The sequence below is a fragment of the Natator depressus genome, chromosome 8 (assembly GCF_965152275.1).
Source record: "Natator depressus isolate rNatDep1 chromosome 8, rNatDep2.hap1, whole genome shotgun sequence".
In the NCBI taxonomy this organism is placed as follows: Eukaryota; Metazoa; Chordata; order Testudines; family Cheloniidae; genus Natator; species Natator depressus.
Genome location: NC_134241.1, coordinates 9,783,996 through 9,809,210, shown reverse-complemented (window position 1 = coordinate 9,809,210; position 25,215 = coordinate 9,783,996). Strand labels below are relative to the sequence as shown.

The 25,215-nt window shown below is 45.0% G+C and overlaps 2 long non-coding RNA genes across 2 annotated transcripts in view; one reads left to right on the top strand and one right to left on the bottom strand.

Annotated features, from left to right (window-relative positions):
• LOC141992739 (uncharacterized) overlaps nt 1-25,215 on the bottom strand; it is a 42,864-nt gene that overhangs the window by 5,186 nt on the left and 12,463 nt on the right. The gene's annotated exons all lie outside the window — the stretch shown is intronic.
• On the top strand, nt 18,660-20,862 carry LOC141992738 (uncharacterized). Its single transcript, XR_012640634.1, has 3 exons — nt 18,660-18,837; nt 18,935-19,013; nt 20,807-20,862. It is a non-coding gene; the product is annotated as an uncharacterized LOC141992738 (long non-coding RNA).

The window sequence follows — 25,215 nt, the reverse complement described above, 5'->3', positions numbered from 1 at the left end:
CCAGCCTCACTAAATGTTCTGCTTTTACAAAAAACAAAAACTTTATCAAGCCTAGAGTTGTCCTGTTGGCTCAGAGGCCTCTGAGACTTGAGCTGTGTGGTGGGGACTAGCAGCAGATAGAGATACAGGAGGAAAGGCAGCTCACTGTGCTGAGGTAAGGGATAACTTCAATGACCTGGCAGGGGGCCGAATAGCATTGGAGAGGTCATGCAGCCACCTAGAATGCTTTTGGATCAAATTTTCAAACTCAGTTTAGTGGATTAAGATCCCATGTCCCATTTTCAAAAGTGACTTATTTTCAGATTTTTAAAGGTTAAAATCATTTTTAAAATATCAAGAAGTTAGAATCTTGTATTGCATGATCATAATTTGAAGTTAAGAAACTAAACTGAGAAGTAGCTGCACTTTAGGGATCTCTTGTCAGAGAGAAGTTAGGCACCTAAATCAATTAAATCAGTGGGAGCTAGGAACCTAAATATCTTTGAGGATCTGAGTCTTAGTCTTGGACTTAGGTTCCTCAGTGCCTAACTTGCTTTTGAAAACGGGACTTAGGGGATTTTGAAAATATTGCCCTTTGTCTATTAGTTTTATTTCATTTAACCAGTCTCAGGTTAATTTTAACCCAGAATAAGGGGGAAATCCCAATAATAATCACTGAAAAAATTGCTGAACATTAAAAAAATAACGTTAAAGTCGAGACAAAAATATTTCCAAGCATCTATCAGCTCCTTGTTTTAATGGCATTCCAAAGGCAAAAGTAGTAAGCTGTACAAAGAACCTTCATGACTAGGATCAAAAAGTCTCCCTATTAGATCATGAAGTTTCTCTTCTTCATCATCAATTAACAGCGAAAAAACATAACAGCAATTTCACATAATCAGTATTGTCTTCTGCAAAATCAGTTGCTCGTGCAGTATTAATAGAGTGGGAGGTCTTTGTCCTTGCAGTATGGCCCCAACATGTGTGCAGTTTTACGTCCAATGAGCCTGAGTTAGTTTCTAGCATGATCTGAGTCCAAAACAGGCACTCTGATCTCTGAATAAAAACAGCTAATTTTATTCCGCCCAGGAAAGGTGCTTCAAGATAGGATAAGTCTCATGGCAAATACTGTGATAAAATTGCCTGTGTTAATCTTACATCTATCATCTTGTCCATGTTATGCTTCTCTAGTTTAGCACTTCACGTCACAGAATCTCTGACTATCAACCTCTAAAATGCAATTACTTCTCTGGTTGGTTGCTTTACTGCAAATTATGATCACACAATTCAAGATCCTAATTTCAAGAGCTATCTTCCTTTTAGAGATGGGCCAAATCAGAATCTTCTATCCAACCCCCTTTGAATTTCAGCAGCTTTGCTTCAGATCCCAATTTGCTTCCTCTGGCTAGTTTCAGATTAGATCCAAAAACCATGTGGTACCTATTTCTAGTTTAGTTAGGTGACGGGGGGGCAGCTTATAATATTTTGCACCATGGAATCAGAACACAACCCCTGGCTTAGATTCACCATTAAATATGGATCCAAACACTGGCTCCTCATCCCACATATCTCTGTTCCTTTTATGGAGCACTGCAGTGCTCTGTGCACATGTCTTCAGTTCAACAGCAAGACTATCAATCTTGTTGTCCAGGCACACTTCTCAGGTGCTGTGCAGTCACATGTTCCTCCATAGGCCTTCTGTTAAGATCCTATTCATTGCCATAGGCCTGACTGATCAACCCTGTCTGTACAACACTTTCATCGCTCAAAGCAGATTCACTGCAAAGGGATCATTTCATGAGTTTGCCAGGTTCTAGAAAGTGCTCTCTGTAACTCATGAGTACTAAGTTCAGTCAGTTTTAATTTAAACAAAAAAGCTGGAGAGAGAGAGAGAAATATTTTTAGCAAAATTACTAGAGTCAAAAAACTGAATACTAAAAGAGGTTACCATCAAACTCTATCCTGATTCACACCATGTGCAACCCTGATGATCTTTTTGGAAGTTAATTCACAGAGAATGTTTCTGGATACATGGTGTTGTCACGTGGCAATATAGGTTCTGCACACAGGGCAAAATTATGCTCTGATTTACCCCCGGATGTGTATAAACTGTATTGGCAAATGAAGTACTGTACATCTGGAAAGATGTTCCAGGTAAGCACATTCTGGCTGCTTCTTAACCTGACTAGGCAGGAGAGTTGTGTAGCTCTGTTCTGGAATTGGGTATAGAGCATAGATGTTTGGGCTCAATCCCTACCCTTCACTAATTCCACCTGTAAAAAATAAAACATGAAGACGTAAGAATGGATATATTGGGTCATCTAGGACAGTATCCTGTCTTCCAACAGCTGCCCGTGCCAGATGCTTCAAAGGGAATGAACAGAACAGGGGAATCATCAAGTGATCCATCCTCTGTCTTCCAGGCCCAGCGTCTAGCAGTGAGAGGCTTAGGGACACCCAGAGCATGGGGTTGCATCCCTGACCATCTTGGCTAATGGCCATTGATGGACCTTTCCTCCATGAATAAATCTAATTCTTTTAACCCATGCATCCGACGAAGTGGGTATTCACCCATGGAAGCTTATTCTTCAATACATCTGTTAGTCTATAAGGTGCCACAGGACTCTTTGCCTCTTTTAACCCAGTTATACTTTTGGCCTTCACAACATCCCCTGGCAATGAGTTCCACAGGTTGACTGCGTGAAGAAGTATGTTTGTTTTAAATCAGATGCCTTTTGATTTCATTGGGTGACCCCTAGTTCTTGTGTTATGTGAAGGGATAAATAACGCTTCCTTATTCACTTTCTCCACCCCAGTCATAATTTTATAGACTTCTGTCATATCCCCCTTCATCATCTCTTTTGCAAGCTGAACAGTCCCAGTCTTTTCAATCTCTCCTCAAAGGGAAGCTTTGAGCTTTTCCATTCCCTTAATCATTTTTGTTGCCCTTCTCTGCACCTTTCCCATTTCTAATATCTCTTTGTTGAGATGGGGCGATGAGAACTGCATTCAGTCTTCAAGGTGTGGGTGTACTATGGATATATAGAGTGGCACTATGATATTTACTGTCTTATTAGCTATTCCTTTCCTAATGGTTCCTAAGGTTGTTAGCTTTTTTGACTACCACTGCACAATAAGGGGATTTTTTTTTAACAGATTTACCCACAATGACTCCCAGATCTCTTTCTTGAGTGGTAACAGCTATTTTAGACCCCATCATTTTGTATGTATAATTGGGATTATGTTTTTCAATGTGCCTTACTTTGCATTTATCTACATTGAATTTCTTCTGCCATTGTGTTTCCGTTTTCTGTATCTTTTTCCATTTCAGAATGGATTTTTCTAGATCACAAATTTTCTATATCCAAGAGAAACAGTTGGATATGGGGAAAAAAGTTGAGATATAAGTTGGCGCAATCCGTCACAGTTGGGGAAAGCAGGCCATTACTTCCTTTCAATTCCAGCACTACTGTCCAAGATTTCAGCCGAGTTTCAATTGCTCACATTTTATGTTGCGCATTTGAAAGAGATGACAGTACACAGTACTGTGTTTTGATATTTCAGCAGTTTAAGCATGAATGTCCTTGGCTACTCAGAAAGCAGCAGTTGTATCCAAAATGGGAAAGCGCAATCTTGATTAAAAGCAAAAAGAAAGAGTGGTGGCTAGCTATAGTGGCACACTAATTGGAAGACGCTTTTGGTTTTGGAAAAGAATGTTGCCATTAAAAGAAAAAAAAAACCCTTTGTACTAAAACAAAATTATGCTGACGCCCGCGGCGTTCACTTCCGAAGTTCCAGGATAGTGCTTCTGCAAAAACTAAAGTAAAAACTGCCAGATTCTGTGTTTAAAATAGATACAATACAGCCATGAATGCAAAGCAGTTGGAAGTATTGCTATCCTATGGTAGGCTCTGGTGTCCTGCAGGTAATCTGTCAAAGGCTTTGATCTCTCAAAATCTTGGGTTTGCAATTATAGCAGCTTCTTTTTGATTTTCACTATCTCCTTTCTTAAAAGGTAGAAGGAACAAATATGTACAATAGAAAGATTAAGGCTTGAAAAGAAAAAGGGCTTGAACTTGAAAGAGTAAAAGTGGTTAAGTGCACACAGAAGGTGTCAACTCTCAGGACCTGAGAGGCTTGGAGAGATTACACAATGATGAGCTGTGTACAAATGATGAGAAAAGTTTAAGTGGAGAATGAAAGGTTAAGACAAATAATAGGACTGTTTTTGATACATTTAAAACAAAGGGGTGGTCATAAGAGTTGTCGAGTCTCTCTGAGATTGAAGGAGAAATTCACAGACAAAAGAGGTATCGGTTAAAACTGTGACAGAGATGGCAATTTCCTGCAATACCTGTGGGAGCTCTGACAGTATGAAGTTTGCCTATCGTTGCGGGCCAGGGATTGTATGCAATTCCATTGGGGCCGGGGGAGAGTAATCACAGCCCTCCAGGAACTAAAAAAAAGTAGAGAGTGATTAGGCAAATTCATTCAGGTTGTAACACCTTCAGAGGTGTTCCACATCCTGGACAGTTCCTGGGGAGGCTCACCGGTACTATTTCAAACTTGATTCTCCAGAGGCCAACAGAGAACAAAAGGACTTTGGGATAAATAGTTTAAACTCAATCTGTAGCGGGGCAGGTATACCCTGTCACCTCTTGGGGGAGGAAGGGGGCGTTATGACCCCATGGCTGACTCCAAATAACGTCATGGCAGTGTGATCTAATGGCCAGAGTCTAGGATGACCATACGTCCATATTTTCCCGGACATGTTTGGCTTTTTGGTTCTTAAATCGCCGTCTCAGAGGAATTTTTAAATATCTAAAAACATCCGGGATTTTGCCATTATTATTTTTCCCCAAAGAAGAGTTGATCATTCAAGAAAGAGTGAATGTTGATCATTCGAGAAAGAAAGTGAGTGCTGATCAGCTCTTTTGTGCGGCTGCGGGAGAGGAGGGGGAATGCGGTGCACTCAGGGAAGGAGGTGGGGCCAGGGTGGGGATTTGGGGAAGGGGTCCAATGGGGCAGGGAGAGGGCAGAGTTGGGGTGGGGACTTTGGGGAAGGGGTTGGAATGGGGGCGGGGAAGGGGTGGGGAAAAGGTGGAGTTGGGGCGGGACCAGGGGGGTGCGAGCAAATGCCCGCCCCGTGGAGTGTCCTCTTTTTGAATGTTCAGATATGGTAAGCCTACCAAAGTCAATAGGCTCACCCTTCAGTGCAGGGCAATATGGCTCAGTGGCCAGAGTCAGTAGGGCTGCCCTTAGCTTCAGGGCAGCATGGCCTAGTGATCAGAGACAATTAGGTTGCCCTTATACATGGGGCAGTGTGGCCCAGCGGCCAGATTCAATAGGGTTGCCCTTATAAGCTGGGTGGTATGGTCTAGTGGCCAGAGTCAGTGGGGATGCCCCTATGTGTAGGGCAGTGTGGCTTAACAGCCCAAGGAGGGTTGGCTGCCACCCACGGCTGAGCTGGCAGCCAGGGCAGGCAGACCCGGGCCCTCCCTACTCCACCGGGTCCCAGCCCAGGGCCCTATCAGTGGTGAGCGTACCCGCCACTGGGTCAGTGGGGATCCTTCCGAAACACACTGAGATCAATGTCTGGTTCCCCTGGGCTACTTCCCACTGTCTTCCCACTCTGTAGTCCGCAGGTCCTCTGGGTCTCCAGGGTAGTTGGCAGGTGAAGATCCTGATGACTCCTCCTCCTCACTGGCTTCCACAGCCAGCTGGGTATTTGCTTGGGTCTTGGCATGGCTGGCCTCTGTGGCTCCAACCACTGTAGTGCAGAAGCACGGGGACTATGCCCCCCGCATGAGTCCCACAGGTGGCAGAGCGTGGCATGGAGGAGAAAGGACCAAGGCCCCAGGTCTCTCTACACTGGCCTGCAGAGGGGAACAGGTACGCTTTTCAGAACAGGCTGCACCAATCCAAATTATGGTCCAGCCTGCACAGTGCCCCTGCAATGCAGGCTGCTCAAGAACTGTGCTGAGTCTGGCAAAATTCCTCCTCAATCTTCATTCTAGGTCCATGCAGCTTCACACCACTCCTTCCTCGGGCAAAGGCCTATAAAGCACAGCTCCACAGAGAGCTAGTGACAGAACCAAGGTCTCCTATCTCCCTGCCCCCCATTTTAACCATTAAACCTTCTGTTGAGATCCAGCCCTGAGTAAGTCTACTGCTTGCAATGCTCCAGATTTACACCGGTGCATCTAAGGACAGAATTTAGGTCAGCTCTCCCTTGTCATTCATATTGCTAGATGTTACCTGTGACAGCTCCAGTTTGGGCTGGAGGATAATGACTTGGAGAAAGTCACAAAGATCTCTATTACAGCTGGTTTTATTCACGTTTTGTGTCAGTGGTCTGGAAAAAGAACAATATAGCAAGGTGATAAAGAACGGGTAATGACACAAACTGCAGGGGCAGATCATTGTCAACTTAAAAGGCAAAGGCAATAGAATTTCAGAATGACTTGGACAGGGCAGGAGTGGACCGATAAATGATTAATGCAGCTCACTGGGAAGAAATGGACGTTAATGAATTAGTGCTAGGATGGCTGTCATGAGACAGTTTAGCGAAAGTCTGGGGGTGAAAGGGGCAGAAGTCATGAGAGGCAGTTTTCAAAAATAAAGTCACGGTCATAGCTTTGTAGACAAATAAAATTAGGGTTTACTCCACTCTTCATGCAATCCAGTGACAACAGGGTGAAATTCACCCCAGCACAGAATCCACCCAAAGTCCTATGCGCCATTTAAGCCTTTAATGTGGGTTCAGATACCACCATGCTGGTAAGCATTGTATAAATACACAGATTAGATGAAGGTATAGAAAGCTCTGACCCTCTGAACTGGAGAGATTCTCACCCATAGTGAAGAGCTGTGAATGTAATAGTTTCTGTACTACAGCAGACCATTAGACCAGCTAGTCTGATACTTCAGAGGAAGATAACGCCCTCCTGTAATTCACCTGCTCAGTTAGCAATGTAAACAGGTTTAGAAGTTTATCAGGGTCTGCCTGGACAAAAGTCACTGAGAAGGCAGGATATGAACGTTACGAAGAGTGGGTATGTTTTGGAGAAGCCAGACTGAGCCCTGATCTAGCTCTTTACATTTAAGAACAAAAAGTCTTTCCCTCCCGCCCCCCAGCTCTCTAACAGTATTGACTGCTGCAGTGGCTCATTAAGTCAAAGGAAGTGGGGTTTTTTAAAAGGGGCTGGATAATTTCATGAATAATAATACCAGGTCCAATCCTGGAAGCCCTCAGTGCCTGAAACTCCCATTGACTTCAGTGGGAGTTCTTTGTGTGAAGAGCATGCCACAGTTATGGTTATACCACCACTTATAAAGCACTTTATGCTCTGGGGCATAAATTGATAGCTGCAAGGGGGGCTGGAAAGATCTTGTACTTTATTGGATAATTGGCTGGAGGGTCAGGATTGCTTTCCTCTGGGGCATTATGCATTTGCTATCGCTGAAGTCCAGATATTGTGCTTGATGGGACTGTGGGAAGTTTCACCGTCCCATACTCCCAACCATTTATACTATGCACACAATGCCATTGATTTTTTTTTTAAATCATGGATTCGATGACTTCCATGAAAACAGTGGGAGGAGTCCATTAGCAGTCAAGTTAGGGACACCCGGCATGTAAAACAGTCCTTCGGTGCCCATACATTAAAAAACACTCACACATTCCTCTTTTGTTCTGTAATGCTTGATAAGGCTCTACATTCCTTGGCATGGTGTATAATCCTGTGGTGCTAGGAGTTAAATTCTCCCAGTGTGACATTTTTGATAATCGGCAACCGTCATCAAACTCACTTGTGCCTAGGAGTCATGAGAAGCAAATCAAAAAATCAAATCAAAGCAAATCAAAAAACAAAACCTGAGGACATCAATTGTTAACAGAAGCCAACATTTTTGTCCTACATATGGAAACAGACATTTTGGAATATTGTACAAAGCTTTAGCCACCTAATAAAATATCATAAAAATAGAGTAATTGTGATGGGGTGGCTGCCCATCACTGGCAGAAAAGAGGTTAAAAGCAGCTTAGGGAGGCTAAGCAGAAGGCAGCGAATCAGAGAAGGGCTAAAGGGGCAGCCAATCAAGGCCAAGCAGGCCCATATAAAAAGGGAACTGCAGGGCAGAGAAAGGCAGTTCTCTGCTGGGAGCTCAGGGAAGAAGGACTGTCTCTGGATGGCTAAGAGAACTGCCAGCACCCTGGACAGAGCAGTGCTACGAGCAGGAACCAGGGGAGGGAGACAGAGCTCCTGGCTGGCTACTGGGGTTTGCGGGCTGAGGCCCTGAGGCAAGGGCAAAGAGGATGCTGGAGCCATGAGGAAGTGGCCAGTGGTTACTACAGAAAATTGTCTAAGGGAAGTGGCTGAACAGAGGACTACAGGTCTCCCAGAAGGTGGGACACAGGGTGTAGCATGGCTGCGGTCCTTGGAGAGATGTGGGTCCTAGAGCAGGAGTGACGGCGGAGAGGCGCCAGAGTGGTGAGCACATTCCGTTACAGTATTATACAGGATTTCAAGAATCTTCTTTATCCAGAAAGTTACAGGAGACGTGTCTGTCTGCAGTCTCTGGGAAGAGGAGACGAAGAGTCATATAGCATTCTGAAATTACTAGAAGATGCTACAAAAGAAACTGAATTTATGTCAGATCTAAGCAAGATAGATATGTTACTTACTTTAATGAGTCACTAAAGGAATTGGAGCGGTTTTTGTTTTAAAGGAATTCTTCGAGACAATATCAGGCCAAAAGGGAGTTTTACCTGATTAAGCGCAGAAAAAACCATGTAAGGACTACAACATTTTAGTCATTGGGGATAAAATACCCAGGACTTCAATAAAACCAATTAGAATAAAGATCTATAGAAACAAATTCAAGAAGAATTAGAAGTATATGATATGCAAGCGTTAGCTCACAGGAAAAGCAGTGGACCCATATAGACTCTTTCCTAGCCCTCTTGCAGCCTAAAACTGTCTTTATCCCAAATAGGCAAACAACTGACAGTTAACATACAGGCAAAATTGTGTTCATTCGACTAGTATTGCAATCAGCAGCCATCCTCTACTAATATTTGGTAAGTGGTAATTTTATGCAATAAAAATAAGCTCGTCGAGAATAATTTTTATAAGAGAAATGAGTACAAAATGGGCATTAGCCACACATTTGTTATTATTTTAAAAACAGTTTTTTGTTTCACATTGATCCTCCTTTCCAACCTGGGGTTTTACTGGAATCCTTCCAGTTGGTGCTGCTACTGCATACTGATGCCATCTTGTGGTGGAAAAGTTGAGGCACAGAACAAGTCAGCCTTTATAAAGAAATTAATCTTTTGACTGGTTTCAGAGTAACAGCCGTGTTAGTCTGTATTCGTAAAAAGAAAAAAGAAAAGGAGTACTTGTGGCACCTTAGACTAACCAGTTTATTTGAGCATGAACTTTCGTGAGCTACAGCTCACTTCATCGGATGCATAGCATATTGTGGAAACTGCAGAAGACATTATATACACACAGAGACCATGAAACAAAACTTCCTCCCACCCCACTCTCCTGCTGGTAACAGCTTATCTAAAGTGATCATCAAGTAGGGCCATTTCCAGCACAAATCCAGGTTTTCTCACCCTTCCCCCCCCCACACACACACACAAACTCACTCTCCTCCACACATACAAACTCACTCTTTTGACTGTGGCTTGACTAACCCTGAGTCAAGAAAGTCGGGCAGGACCATACTCCAAAGCTGTGTCTTTCTTTCAACCTCTCCTCAGCCTTCAGGGTTGTATTCCCACCAAATATGTAGTAGTTCTTCACCACCTTTGGACTTAGTAGAAGTGCAATCTTTTGAAGACTCAAAGCGTGTGAAGATCTATTTCTTACCAGCTGATGAACCAAATGCACCCAAATTATTTCCTTGAATGCCTCAGCAAGAATACCAGGGACAGCTGGACTTCTTCAATTACAAAGTCATCCTGTCCATTTTCAACACCATCTTTCCTACTACAGACCTCGACTTTCCTCCCTCCCTGAGTCTCACCCCTACACACTAATTGCTTATCAGCATCCTTCAACTTCTTACTCCAGCCCTCTCCCACTCACTCCTTACTTTTGCTCTTTGCCCAGGATCTCAAGTTCTTCAAGGGGAAACATGGCTTCTCTCCTCCACTGCCACCTCTCCTCCCTTCACTCTTTCCTCTTTTATACCAGTCACTGACCCAGAGATCTCTCACCAGCTTCCAGCCACTCTACCGCTTTACAGCTGCTGAACTCATTCACTTCCTTCATGTTCAGCCTCTCCCTGCCCCTTTGGCTGCTTCCCCACAGCATACAAATAGGTGCTAGTATCCCCATCCTCAAAAAATTGACCCAGTCTCTCCAGCTAGTGTCCCATTCCCCTCCTTCCCTTCAAGCCTATGCCCACTGAACAGACTTAGCTACAGCTGCAGTCTCTGCTTCTACTCAATCCTGGATTCACGCCAGTCTAGCTTCTGCTCTTGCCACACTGGTGAAACCACTCTCACCAAATGCTTCAGTGACTTCTTCCTGGCCAAAATTCAGGCCTGTGCTTCATCCTCCATGACCTCTCTATGGCCTTTGGTACTACTGATTTCCTTCTCCTCAACATCTTGTCCTCCCTTGATATCCGTACCGTTGTCTTTCCGGATTCTCCTCCTGCCTTTCTGATCTCTCCTTTGCAGTCTCCTTTGACATTTTCTCCTCATGCCCTCTTCCCCTTCCTGTTGAAATCCCACAGGGATCTTTTCTTTGCCCGCCTCTTCTTCGTCCTCCTCCTCTCGTAACCACATGCTCAATTAATCTAATTGCCTCTATCCTGATGACTCACGGATCTGCTTCCCACACCTCACATGTCTTCTTCATTTTAGCCCCCCATTTCTGACTGTCTTGTTCACTCTGGGTAGCTTGCCATCAATATGGCAGAGGAGATGCATGCATGTGGTTTTGGGGCCCCTGAAAGACTGGACCCTTACTATGTACCGCAATATATACTGAACATTTCATCACAAAAGGCTGGACTTTGGCTTTTATGCTACTGTCATGAGTAGGAGTCATTGCAAAGCTGCATCGACCCAGAAGCAGCACCTGCTCTTCAGAGAGACACTGCTGCTGCTGGAGCTATGTCATCGGATCCATGATGCACCATTCCCACACTGTTGGCCATCATGGGCTTAGGAGCCCTGTCCCTATCCCCTTTTTGTCATCTTGTTGCTCATGGGGAATTGAAGCAGGGAGTTGAAGCAAGCAGTCCCCCACACGAGTGGCACAGACAGTGGAAAATTGTCTCAGAGAACGCCCTGCCAGGAGACATAACAGAGTATCAAGACCATCAAAAATATCACCCCCAAAGGTAAAGACAGAGAGCTAAACTATGGTTGCACTTCAGAGATTAAGAGGGTTGGTACATGTAGTCCACTGTATGGCGCTTTCACTCCTATAGTCCTTCCCATCAGAAGATCTCAAACACCTTCCAAACATAACTACCCTCCCAATCCCTGCATATCCCTGTTTATAGAGCTCAGGAAACCAAAAGCACTACCAACATCAACGGCTAACAACCACACCCAGAAATGACACTAGAAGAATGAGGACAGAAAGCCAGAGGCAGCTGGGAAGTTGCTTCCCTAACTTTACATTTATGCTTAAAGGGACCTTCCAGGAAACCATGTGTGAACATAAGAGTGTTATGTTTCTAGTGACGCTCTGGCTCCTCAAGAAGTCTTGGAATTATCTCTGGTGTAGCCTGAAATTTATGTTTAATCCCTCGTAACAGGCCAAGTTAGCTATTTATCTACCTTCTAATAACAGCAACGTAGGGCCGGGCCCACAAGAGAGAGAAACCCGTGAACACATAAGCAAGCAATTCCATCGAATGATCTGACAGGTGATGGAACCTGAGTTTCAAGTCTTGCCTATTAATGAACTGCACGCAGGAGCAGGGAGAGCGTGCATAGAACAAAATGATGATGTTGCTGATTCGCTGTCAGCAGAAACCTCCCTAGCTCGACTAAAATCTGCACATAGCTAATAACCGTCAGCAGCATGGCATCTCCTATTTGGGCTCCTACTCAGCTCTTGCGACTGTTGCCTCATTCACAGGGGAGATAAGTGGCGAAAACTCCTCTACTGTGGCACACCCCTGAACGGCTCACTGCTGCAGCTTGCAGAAGTGCCCGGCTCCGTGGAGAACAAACCCCTGGAACAGGATCTCCCTGCTTTATAAAAGAAAGAAGGAGAACCCCATCGGACAATATTTTATTCATTGAGACTTAAATTGTCAGTATTTTATTAAAAGCTTTGGGATGTGTTTTATAGCATGTAACGGTAAAAGTATCATTGTGCAAATCTCAGTCTTACAGTTGTAGCCTCACTCGAAATACTTCATAAGCCTCGAGGCATAGCACTCATCTCACTCACTTACACCTTCATTATCATAGGACTCATTAATCTTACAGTCTTCCTTGTTAAGACACTACTTGGCTAGCAGTAATATCAGAATGTTGGCAATCTCTTGCATGCTCTGTTTAAGAATTCGTGTCCTAATGTTCCACCAAAAAGATCTAGAAATCAAAATATAATTTTAACACTTTTCAAAACCATTGATACATGATGGTAATTTTGTGTTTCATTAAAATGTAATTCCTGTGTACTCCGAGCATTATGAATTGGAGTCTTCATTAGTAAATCTTTCGAAGACAAGAACCAGGGTTATACAAAAATGATATTTTCTGAATTCATAATAAATGTTATTAAGAATAATCTCCAATAATATCACTCACCTGAGAACTTGCACCTGACACATTCGCATTTAGGCAGACTCAAAATAACGGCAATTGTTAGACAATCTGAATATGTATCTTGGTCTTGGAATCTAGGTGAACCGTTATTTGGCATTTGTCATCCCACACCTTATTCATATTCACTGAGTGGAATGACCTAAAGCTTGATTAGATGATGGCACACAAATCATTGTACAGGTACCCTCTTTGCTTCAAGATGAAGGGAATGCCAGCAAAGTCATAAAATTCATGTTACCTTGGCTGCTGATCCTGCAGCAATACCAGGCTCATTCCAAGGACCATGGAACCCTCTTACACAAACATTTCTTCCACATTGCATTCTGAACCTAACGAACTGCAAATTGCACATTGCAGTACCCTGAAGCCGCCTTTCTGCTGCTCCCCCAATCCTGGAACCACTGAGGAATAAAACAGCTCCCAGCCTAACTTCGAGCAGCCTAACTACTGCTCTAAATTACACTGGCTACAGCAATTCTGTAAGGAACTGCTCGGATGTCCGCGGATTCAAGCCACCTTTGTGAAATCCTCAACAAAGCTGCACTGTGCAATCCTTGGCTGCAGCGAAGGGTCTGGGCCAATATATTTATTGGTGTCTTGAAGAGGTACAAGCCCACTGTTGGTGATTAGCAAAAAAATGGTTACCTACCTTTCATAACTGTTGTTCTTTGAGATGTGTTGCTCATGTCCATTCCATTCTAGGTGCGTGTACACCCACGTGCGCGGTCTTTGGAGACTTTTGCCTTAGGGTTATCCATAGGGATGGCTGTGGCGCCCTCTGGAGTGCCGCGCTCATGCCACGGTATATCAGGCACCGCCGTCCCTAGGCCCTCTCGCTTCCTTCTTGCCGACAACTTCGACAGAGAGGCAGGAGGATGGGTAATGGGATGGACATGAGCAACACATCTCGAAGAACAACATTTATGAAAGGTAGGTAACTGTTTTTTCTTCTTCGAGTGCTTGCTTATGTCAATTCCATTGTAGGTGACTCAAGCAGAATCCTTGGAGATGAGCTCAGGTTTACAGCTTTGCAGATTGGAGCACTGCTCTGCCGAAGCTAGTGTCACCTCGAGCTTGCTGGGTCCACACAAAGTGTGATGGATGACCAGGTCGCAGCCCGACAAATTTCTTGGATCAGCACCTGAGCGTGGAAGGCTGCCGAGGAAGCCTGCACCCTAGTTGAGTGAGCCATCACGACAGCTGGTGGGGGCACCTTTGCCAGCTTGTAGCAGATGCAGGCCATGATCCATGCCGTGAGTCTCTGGGTGGACACCACACAACCTTTCAACCTGTTTCCATGTTTCTGGGAATATGGAAACATGGAAATAAGCGTCCTTCAAGTTGAGAGCAGCGTACGACTCTCCAGGATCCAGGGAAGGAATAATAGAAGCCAAGGAAACCATGCAGAACCTCAACTTCTTGAGAGACTTGTTGAGGTGACGCAGGTCTAAGATGTGTCTTAGGCCCCCTTTGGCCTTCGGGATTAGGAAATAACCGGAGTAGAATGTCCATGCACATCCCAAGGAACCTCCTCCTCCACCACCCCCAGGCACAGGAGCTTTTCGACCTCCTGAACGACGAGTCGCTCGTGAGAGGGGTCCCCAAAGAGGGATGGGGAAGGGAGGAGCAGCCACAAACTGTAGGTTATAGCCCCGGGATACTATATCCAGGGCCCAGCGGTCCAAGGTTACCCTTCACCAGGCTGAGTGGAAAAATTGAAGGTGATCCAGGAAGGGGTGGGAGGGACCTGGGGAACTGACTGGGGTGTCGCTCCTGGGCGCAACATCAAAACGCACGCTTCTGGCCCCCGTGGTGTTTAGAGGGCCCAGGCTATGTAGGTAAGTGAGAATAAGAGGGTGTGACGCCAGCTGAAGCTACTGTCCCTTCTTCTTGGCATCCCCGCCAAGGTTCTGTAAGGTCTTGGCAGTGGGGTGGCTGGAAGGGCTTCTGAGCAGGCTGCGGTGTACGTATGCCCAATGAACGAAGAGTTGCCTTTGTATCCTTGACCCCATGCAGCGTGGCCTCCGTCTGCTCGGAGAAGAGACCAGCCCCATCGAATGGGAGGTCTTGGATTGAAGTCTGCATCTCCTGCGAGAGGCCCGCCATTCGTAGCCATGAGCTATGCCTCATGACCAGCACCGACGTGACTAACCGAGCCGCAGAGTCCACTGCATCCCAGCCCATTTGTAGGGAGCACCTGACCGCCACGCTGCCTTCCTCAACCAGAGTGCCAAACTCCTGGGCTAACCCCTGTGGGAGGGACTCCTGGAAATTGTGGAGGGAATCCCACAAATTAAAGTTGTACCTGCCCAGGAGGGCCTGATGGTTTGCCACCCGGAATTGTAGGCTGGTGATTGAATACATTTTTCTGGCCTCTTTATTCTTGGGAGTAGAAGAGGAATGGAGCTGTTTGTCCTTTTCGTTGGCTGCAGAGATGAACAATGAACCTGGGAGTGGGTGTGTGTATAAATACTCAAACCCTTTAGCCGGGACAAAGTATTTTTTTCTCTGCCCTCTTGGAAGTGGGAGGGACAGACGTGGGAGTATGCCACAGGACCTTGTCAATCTTTAAGACCCCTTCGTGGACTGGCTAGGCGAGGTGGGCTGGGGTGGAAGCAGAGAGGATATTGAACAAAGAGTCAGTCCGCTCGGCCATCTCCTCCACCTCTAAGCCCAGATTATCCATCACTCTCCAGAGTAGAACCTGATGCTCCTTGAAGAGCTCCCTGATGCTAGCTCTTGAAGGGCCTGCCACTACCTCATCTGGGGATGACGAGGATGACTGGGTTACTGGAGGAGGATCTGTGACTTCCCCTCCTTCGGGGAGGGAGGTTTCGGGGTGGGTAACGCTTCCTCAACCCTGGCCTCTGAGCGATCAGCGTGCACCGAGCCCAGTGACATTGGTATCACTGGTGCTGCTAGTGCATCCAGTGCCATATGGGTCACTGGTGCCATCTGCTGTTGCTCCGAGGCGGCAGCTGAAGATTGCTGGGAAGGGGACATAGCCACGACCAGCACTCCCCACGAGCCCCAGTAAGGCCACTGGGCTGGCCACTATCCTTGGTGCCACTGCTGCGATGTCGCAGCCAATGTGGTGTCGGGACCCCAGTCACGCTGGTGGGATCTGGGTGAGGGGCTAAACCAGGCCTCCAGGGATTTGTGACACAGGGGTGGGGAGCGCGGTTTCGTCGCATAGGATCGACGGTGCTCCACTACCCACCCCAGAGGCCGCAGCACCTGGCTTGCCCTCCTGGGGAGTCTTTGCCGCTTCCTGTTGCCCCTGCTGTGCCAGCGGAGGTCTCTGCTCCCTTTTCACCGGGGAGGCTGGGCATGTGCCGGTGCCAATGGGGGCTTTGGTCCCAAACCGCTCCCTTGACTTGGTGACTGACCTTTCAAGGGGCTCAGAGTTTCAGCTGGAGAGGTGTGCACTCGCGGCTCCAGGGTGGAGGGGCAGGCCGAACCAGGTCCCTTGCCCAAAGGCCCTTGGGCCTTTTTGCCTGGTGCTGGGGAGCTGTGCTTACGGGCCTCCTTCTTAGGCACCAGGGAAATCGATTGGTGCTGGGCGGAGCACTACGCACCGATGGTGAGGTACTCGCCGACTCCTGGTGGGAGGGCTCGGACACCGGGCGAAGGGCCAACTCCACAAGAAGGGCTCGGAGTCTAATATCCCACTTCTTTCTGAGTTCATAGCCAAAAGTTCTTACAGATACGGCACTTCTCCTTGACGTGCAATTCGCCCAAGCACTTGAGACAGCTGCCACGGGAATCACTAACAGGCATCGGCCTGTTACAGTCCGTGCAAGGTTTGAACCCGGGGGACCAGGGCATGCCCCACCTGGGGCAAAGTCCAACTGGGGCCTTTATTAACTAACTACAAACTAGAAAAAACAATTAAAACTATTTCCAAAGCCTTAAGGCTGAAGAGCTCTTAACGAGGCAGGAACAACCGCTAATCACTTGCGAAGCAAGGGAGAGAGGCACTCTGACCAACCACCATGGGCGGTAAGAAGGAACTGAGAGGGTGTAGGGATAGTGACGCCTGGTATACCGTGCCATGAGCGTGGCACTCCAGGGGGTGCCACAACCGTCCCTACAGATACCGCTGAGGCAAAAGTCTCCGATGACCACGCACATGGGCGCGCATGCACTTACAACAGAATCGACATGAGCGAGGACACGAAGAAGACTACTACTTAATAACAAGAATTCGTTAATTATGATTAGCAAAACGCCTAGCGGGACATGATCTACAGACTTCTTCTGTATAATTACTTTTACAACTTGCTGTCTTATCGGGCCAGATTCTGATATTCTTGGGGGGTAGTACTTTACTCCTCTAGGAATCCCACTGCTGTTCAACACGAACAAGGTGGGCAGAATCTGGCCGTAAGACCACACAGCTGGGTCAGTTTCTCAGAAAGCTGGAACTTGGTCACCTTTTCCTCATCACAGATGCTTTTACTGAATTCCTGCACGGCAAACCATGCAGAGCTGACACAGACATTCAAAAATAATGAAAGTGGGGGAGGAGCTAGTTTCTACATTTTTTTTGTTTATAGAAAGAAATCTACAGAGTTTTAACCTTGGTCTGTGTGTACTGTAGGCATTTGTAAAAGTGCCCAAAGACAGTGGGGATAGGCAGGCCTGCGCAGCGCAATAAGAAATAGCGAATTAATTCAATCAGTGGTTCTCAGCCTTTTCCATGCTGTGAGGGACCACCCAGGGGCCACACTCCCATTTAGCGATATGGGACTATCAAAGTGGGAGTGACTCCCTGACACCTGTTTGAAAACCTACTGGGGTTCTGACTGTCCGGCTCCGAATCCCAGAATTAAATTACCCAACTAGTGGTGGTCACATCACACTACCCCTCAGCACCCCGCCTAAGCTGGGGCAGCTAATGATCCAACCAGCGGACTGAATTCGGTGATGACTCCTGGTCATGTGCCACCTCAGGCACGTTGCACATATGCTAAGATTACATTGTGCCAATGTAGATGGGATAGTGGGACTAGCTGGAGCCTGGGTCTGATCTGGTTCGGTGATTCCTAAGGTATAGGCCACCTACAGTTGAAATTAGAGACAATATTCTCCTCAGTTCCTTCCCTGTGCTATTATTTATGTGCATATATTGTTCCTGTCCTTTGCTCTCTGCTGTTGGAACCCAATCCAAATCCCCACTGAAGTTAATAGCAAGACTTCCGCAAATTTTAATGGCAACTGAACTGTGGGGCCCCTAAATAGCTGCAATGTTCCATAGAAGACTGCATTTTGGTGGTGGCTGAAATGTGCCCTCTCTAGGAGGATTTGTATACCAGTTTGTAAAGGCTTTGGGATCCATCATAATGAAAGGTGCTACATAAATGCAATATATTATTAAATAATATCTGCACCTGTGTGGTATATATAATCTCATCTCAGCAGAACAATACATTAGAAAACTGTATTCTAGCTGGAGGGGTAGTAACCATTATAGCTAAGGTTGCATAATGGTTTCCATTTTAAGCCCCCTGCTTTCAATCACGCAGAACTTTCTGCCACTTGCACATTCTGGCTGATATTTTTAGGCCTGTTCTGTGCCTGAAGGTGGATTTTGAGTGCAAAGAGTCCAGCTATTATTAAGAAGGGTGATGGGGGAAGGGGAATTTTCTTACTATAACAAAAAATCCTTAAGGACTAACCAGCTGAGAGCAGAAAGCAGACACTGGGCATAGAAAGCCCCATTTGAGAAAAAGCATCTTTGAGTTTTCCTATAAAGTCGGATTTAGACTTCACTGACTTAGTAACCCTTTAAAAATGGCATGTTGTTCATGCAGTGTGTTTTTTTTTTCTTTTTGCTAAGTCCAAGTGCACATCTACGGATGGTTGCACCACTCATACAGCAATGACCACTAATCTGTAGAGCAAAACCATACTGAAGAGTCTCACAGACTGGGACAAGGGGTCTGTCGCTGCCCGTGGCTCAATCCCTGCCGGTCTTTTGAAGCGGGAAAGGTGATACAACTAGGCTCCACTGTAAAGGAGGATTTTGTAAGACTCAATAGGTAAGAATGTTACTTAATTGGTTACAGAAAATAGGAGGGGGTTAAGCAGTGAATACCAAAAATTAATATTTGTTTTACATCACCAAGTTATTTTTAGGTAATAGATGCTACACTGAAGCTTGCTGATGAAGCAAATTTGAGTCAAGATGTGGAGACTGGTGTCACTTCACCTTGAGGTGAGATACTGCACTAAAGGCTTGGCGTGAAAAAAGCTGAAATATTCCCGCTGCCACACTATGAATACGACAAGCAAAGGAGAGGAATTAAATAAAGACATGCAGATACCACTTGGCCTATTTAATGGGGACCCTGGAGCTCTGTGTTCCTAATGCCTGTATGGCTTATGTTCTGCACATCTTTTATGTACTTTCAAGCCCCAGACAGCTTCTTGCAACAGGATAAATTTATCCTAAATTAGACTGGCAGACAGGATTATTTTTAAAGGTCACATGCTACTATTTCTGCCTGAGCGTTCTGGACATGAGTGACAATTGCTTTTAAGTGGCAGTTAACAGGCACTGAACTGAAGAGGAGCAGGATATTAGTGATGAGTGAACTGCCCCAATGGTTGAGGGAGGAACTGCTGAGTAAGCCTGTGTCCATGTGGGGATACCTCCGTATGCAGCAAGAGACAACTTCATGCTCCCATCTTATAGCCAGACAGATGCATTCCGCCCATCATTAACAATTTATTTGCTGCCCTATCTACAGAGAATCATTATTAGTTATTTTAAAATGCCACAGGTGCATGTAATGCTCATATAGACAGACAAGGTCCCTGACTCAAAGACCTTACAGTCTAAAGACCTGATCCCAATCCCACTGAACTCAATTGGAGTCTCTCCATTGATTTTAATGAGCTTTGGATCAAGCTCTAAACCCTGACCTCAGATATAATTATTATTCTCATTGACATCAATGGGAGCTCTGCACAAGTATCCGAGGTCAGAATTTGTCCCTAACATGGGGCACTGAAGTCCATGGGAGTTTTGTCATTGATTTCAATGGGTGTAAGAACAGGCTCAAAGTGAACAATAGAGTGAAATTAAATATACTGAACTCTTTCTTTAGTGATCACTTGGGGGCCAGCAAGAACATATCAGCTAATTAGAGATGGGCTCACTAAAGGCTAAGGGGTTGATCCTCAGCTGTTAAATTGTCATACTGCCATTGAAATCATAATTGGACTGGAAACTTTGGAAATTCTTTAAAGTGGTCACATAATACAAGGCATTACTTAGCAGGAGTGGTCATTCGTGCAGACATGATTGTATATTACAATGGCTTATGCTTTATAAAAGAAGGTATCATGTTGAAAGTTTAACGGTAGTGAGATCATTTAGAGTACAACACAAGGTGGGATTTTACCCAGATAGTCTCATGAACCTGCCCATCCATGGATGAGGAAACCTGTGGGATCATGAAAAATGACTTTTTTGCATGACTCATGTTCACAACAATAAAACTGAGATTTACCAGGAAGTTGCATAGATCAAGAATATTTTTGTCAAAATATCCAAGCAGATCTGTCCACTTAAATGTATACAACAAGCATGTTTCTGAACATAAAATGCATCCATTAAGGGTACTGACAAAATAGGCAAAAATGAAGACGGTCTAAAGTGGTAATGAAATACCTTTATGAATCTAAGTAACCAGTCAGACAAGAATTGTATTGAGGATTAGCTCCAACATCTGGAAATACAATAAAACCATTACTTTATTTTTGGACTTAGATTGAAATAGAAGGAAACCTTTTTAGTCTCTTTTTCTTTGAGCTTCTGCCTTAATTTTTAATTTTAAAAATGCAGAAATTGATCATTTATGAAATTGAAGCCTTAAATATATATTAAAGTAAAATATTTGAATTCTCAGACCCCAAGAGTACCAAAAATATACAACATTTAAAGGGCCAGTGCCAAAAAGCTTAGCGCCCTGATTTTTCCCTGTTATTTATATATTTATTTAGGTCTAGTTTCTGCTGGTCTCTCTCACGCTGGAATGAATGGGTCAACTCAAGGAGAAAGGTACTACACAACAAAGGAAAGAGTGGCAGAATCTGGTCCTGATTTATTTATCTGACAGAGTTAAATGTTAACTGTAAAATAGGTAGACTGCCAAAAGACATGAAGTCCAGAACCAGAGGTCTTAAAAATCTAAGAATGATCTGCTCCCGAAAAGCTACATTCAGATGTGGTACATGTGTCTCATCTTGTACGTCTTCTGAAAAGCTGTTTAAAAACCATGAGATGTGGTGTCAAGCTTTTGTGTAAATCTGAATCTCATCTGCATAAGCTAACAGTAGCGTTTCTATTTCTTCTACAGATTAAAAAGATGGGGACTGTTCAGCTTGGAAAAGAGGCAACTGAGGGGAGACACAATAGAGGTCTATAAAATCACAATGGTGAGAGAACATGAATAAGGAAGTGTTACTTACCCCTTCACATAACACATGAACCAGGGGTCGCCCAATGAAATTTATAGGGGATGTTGTGAAGGCCAAAAGTATAAACTGGGATCAAAAAGAATTAGATTTATTCATGGAGGATAGGTCCACCAATGGCTATTAGCCAAGATGGTCAGGGATACAACCCCATGCTCTGGGTGTCCCTAAAGCTCTGACTACTAGAAGCTGGAACTAGACAACAGTTGATCACTTGTTAAAGTGCCCCCTATTCACTCCCTCTGAAGCATCTGGCACCAGCCACTGTCAGACGACAGGATACTGGGCTAGACTGACCGTTGCCTATGAACATAAGAATGGCCATACTGGGTCAGAGCAATTACCCCCTTCCTGGGATATGCCTGATTTTATATTACACGGGTAGAATATCTGGGTACCAACAACGTTTTGAGCCTTCTTTCAGCATGCGCGTATTTCCAAAAGATGACGCAAGGCTGGAGGTAGAATGAGGCAAATAAGTAGCTTAGCATGAGCTTCATCTATGTTTTTTTCTCTTTGATGAAACTAGAAATTAATTGGGACAGGACTACAAAATATGCAGTATCAAACCATCATGTCCATTGTCCTTCCGCATTTCTAATGGTTAACTACACTGAATCACTGAGACCTACCACCATCCGCTAATGCCACAAAATAATTTTAAACTGTTTCTATCAGATTCCAAGCTGCTGAACCATTTTTCCACATTCTAGAATCCATCCACTTACCTAATCCGCCTATAACACCATCCCCAAATCATCCTCATTCTCTCTCTCTCTCCAAATCATGCTAAAACCCCCGTTTCAGTTTCTTGTAAAATCAACATTTCCAAAGCACTGTGTGTATTACCAGCAATATGCAGCTTAACCAGTGCCAATGGGCAAACTTCAATTTTTATTATAATAAAAGGAAACCTTAAGAGATCATTGTAGCAGGAGACCAGCCAAAACCTCAAACTCAGATAACGCAGGGCACAATGAATGAACAAACAAAAGCAGAATCACTGGGACTCAGGGGGATAGGCAATTATTTTTAAAAACTAAGACCCCGCCCCTGTGGTCTATGAGGTTATCATTATCACTCTAGTACAAGTCTGAGTTTCACCAATTACTTTATACCGGGCTCCCCCTCTCAGCTATTCTGTTGCCTTTTTTTTAATTGTTTCACACAAAGTAAAATTCTGTCTCGATTAAGCCATCATGGCTTTATAAGTGAGGAGTATATTACATTCATCTGTTGCTCATAAATTCATTCATGGTTGTTGACTGTATAATTTTTGTGCTATAACACCAGGTCAATTACATGTTTGGTTTCTAACTGACTATGTTAATTTCCCCATAGTGGTAATAGGATGGTGCAGACCTGCACTGCCTCCAAGGAAGCCCCAGGTTTCACAGTGAGTGCTCTATCCAAGGTTCTTCCAGTCCCTTGTTCTGCCTGCATCAGACACCCCCTGAAGCAATTCTGCCAGTGGGAGGATGATGTCAGTTATGCTATATAATGCTCAGTACTTGCTGCAGGTCCTCCAGAGGCTTGAGCCTGCAAGGGTCAATGGGACCTGTGGGCACTCGGCACCTTGAAGGATTGGGGCCTAATAATTCGTGGACTTCATCTTTTCTTAATTATTGGGGATTTTTTCATATTCAACCATTCAACCTTTATATATCTATTCATAAGATCAAAACAATTTAAAAAGCGGGTATGAGCTCCTGAGCTACACTATTTGATGTTCATCCTCAAAGTTGGGCAAAGAATATTACGCACTCTAGAGTACTTGAGAAGCTAAATGGTACTGCTGAGGCATAATCTTGCTCCCAGCAACAGAGACTGTTCCTAGGAAATAAGGTTTGGAATAAAATGGTATGAAATAATGACTGCATTTGTTCTTACTCAATAGATCCAGGCAGGTTCTCAAGAGATCCAATTTCCAGTATCCTGGGAGAGAACCACCATCAAAACTTAGGAAACCCAGATGTAAATGCCTTTAATGCAGAGCAAAGAGGAACGGGTACTAAAATCAACTGTTGTCTGCTGCTTAGTCATCAGTCTTTTGAGTGCCACGCCCCAGGCACTTACTGGGTCACGTCATTTGTCAAGTCTATAATAATGCACGAACAGTTGAGTGAAAAGCATACAGTGCACCCGGAGGCCACAGGAGCGCTGCCTCCTTGGAGGTACAGGGGCACTGAAGGGGTCATGCAAACATTCAAACTAAAACTTCAGTTTGTTACATGTGGCTGAAGACAACTTATTCTATTATGGGCTGTAGGAGCTCTGCTGTCACAGTTTTTTCAATTCCTCACCCTCTGTACCTGAAGAACAATACTCTGGGCAAGATTCAGCGCTGCGTGCTGGATGGGATGCAGGAGGCCGTGTTGTGGCTAGAATCCGAAAGACAGAAATCAGCCAGAATTTCTCCTGGGGATTCTCTGGGTTTTCATTCTGGAGAGAGAGCGCGTGAGCGCGCTAACCCTCTTGGGAGGCTAAAACAGTAGCTCCTCCACTCATTCACCCCACCAAACCCTGTTTGGGGACAAAATGGAGCAATGACTATACTCTCAATGGGATGCTGTCCAGCCCCCATGGCAGCGAATATCTTGCACCTTCCCAGCCTCCTTGCATGGTCATACAGGGTATGTCTAAACGCATGGTTGAGTAGAACTCAAGTGAGCAGACCCTGGGTTTGTTAACCTAAGGCTTGAGCAACTACACACATGCCTAACCCCAGATTAGGATTGTTGAACTCTGGGCCACAACCTGGGGCTCCAGTGTCTACACTGCATTATGCGGGCACAAGTCCAACCACCCGTATCCCAAGCTACCTAGTGCCCTCCCAAAATGAGGCCGCTCTAGCCCTTTGTTTATGGTGCAGTGCAGGGAAACTTGACTGTCTACCAAACTTGCCTGTCCAGAGAGCAAAAAAAATCCTGAGCTGAAGTACTTACCTCCCTACTTTATATGCAAAAGACAGTGCTAATGCACACATTTATTATTTCCCTTTGCCACAAAGAGAAAAGCCAAGTTACAATTCATATGTTTTCAAAGACTAGAGTAATATTTTGATGCAGACACATTATATTGCGGATGAATTCCACCAACCAGCTTTCATTTACTTGGCTGTGCTGACCTCCCGAGTCAGGCATTCTGCATGGCACATCCTAAAGGAGAATCCATCAGCTTAGTACCAAGCTTTCTACCCACTGCTACTCATTCAAGCGAGATTTTCACTGGAGAGGTTGCTAAGGCAGTGTTGAAGTGACTGCATTCTGACTGAGCGACACGGAGCACACATCTATCCACTGCCGACTCAAACTGCTACATAGACAAGCAACTGCAGAATTCATTAGATAAGAAAAACTACCGGGGTGGTACAAAGAGAAGCACGTGCAGCAATACACGGGAAATCGGATTATAAACCCTAATCGTGTGCCCGACTGAGAACGTCATCTGAATTGATACACACAACAAAAGCTGCAGGGCCAAAGATATCCGTACCTCACATGGAGATGAAACGTGTGAAGACTGCGTTCCCAAGTCTAAAAGAAAAGCAGAACCATGCGAACTGTGTGGGAGTGACAATCCTACACACCTGACTGTGCAGCAGGAAGGGAGTCGCTACTATTGTTTTTATCTTAGATTTGCACACAAAGGGTTTTCTATTCTCATGTTTCTGGATTAAGGTCTAGTTCGGCATACTGCTGAGTGCATTATAAAAGATATACCATAAAACACACAGACGTGCAATGCTACTAAATTAATATTACTTTGATGTGGGGGGGCTGTGGGGGGTGTACACACCCACCCACACACCCTTCAGTGGTGTTAGAAAATACATAGAGCTGGACGTTGACATTAGGCACAACCATGAGCAAGGGGGTGGCGTGTAGGCCTGGATTAACCCAGTGCACTTGCACAGGGCCTCCATCTCAGAGTAG